Genomic DNA, 1171 nt, shown 5'->3' on the forward strand with positions numbered 1-1171 from the left:
TATATATATATATATATATATATATATATATATATATATATATATATATATATAAAATAAGCTGTAGGCTTGTATATGTATGTGGGAAGAGCTTCTTCAGAGAAAACTCTTCTTCTAAAGACAAATCACATTTGAAGAAGTCAATGAGAGTGATTCTGCTTCAAGTCTCCACCCCAAGCAAATAGGAATGGAGAACAGAGGCACTAAATTACTTGAAAAGCCTATTTAAGGCCACAAAGACAGAATAAAAGTGTGTTTTCATTCTAAGTTTAGCTCATCTTTTGAATGAATGTGACTCTCAAGGTTGAACTGAGGCTGACGGGTTGTAGCACAGGATGCTATGTAAGCCCACAGCGCCCAGACTTCTGTTTTCAAAAAATATTTTTTCCTGAAACACTTTCTACTGCAACCATGTTTGGGTTGGGTTTTGAGCCTGAGAGGAAAAGCAAGTGGGTCTTCTTTTCAGAAGGTAAGTCCTTGGGCTGTGGAGGGAGGGTCTTGAGCTATCCAGGTCCTGGTGTGGCCATAGCCACTTGCTGAGAGTGACAGGAGGGCTAGGGGATGCAGCAGGGGGAAGCAAGAGGGAGGGAGACTCCCCATTTCTGGAGTACAAGGTCAGCACAGGGTCTCAGGTGTGACCTGGGGGAGCCCGGGCAAGGAGGCTTAAGGATGAGAGCTGTGGGCACCCTCTGTGTTTGGGGATCCTCTGCCCAGGCCCACGGCCGGGCACGGAGGGCCAGTGGGTAAGCGAAGGAACTTGCTGCAAGTGGGGGGAGTAGCCAACTGGAAGGAAGTGTTTCTGCTTCCTCTGATCTCCTTAACTCTCTACACCAACTGCCATCTTGACAACTTCCATCCATACCCATGTAGCTGGCACTTGGGCCCTTTCAGACTAATGTCACTTTACCCCATTTGTTTGCCTGCTGTGAACCTACTGGGCTCAGTAGATCCTGGTAGGCTCTGTGATCATACATGTTAATTAATTTGTATAGATTTCAGGGGTCAGCAAACTTTTGAGATGGAAGAGCTGCCAGGGGTCAGCAAACTGTGGCTTGTGAGCGTGTGGCTCTGAAATAAAATTGAAAATGAAAATAAAACTATCATAGTTTCATTTATAAAATTTTTAAAGGATATTATTTACATAATGGTGATTATGTAAAAATATATTTAT

Source organism: Hipposideros armiger, unplaced genomic scaffold (assembly GCF_001890085.2).
Source record: "Hipposideros armiger isolate ML-2016 unplaced genomic scaffold, ASM189008v1 scaffold_1000, whole genome shotgun sequence".
Taxonomy (NCBI): Eukaryota; Metazoa; Chordata; class Mammalia; order Chiroptera; family Hipposideridae; genus Hipposideros; species Hipposideros armiger.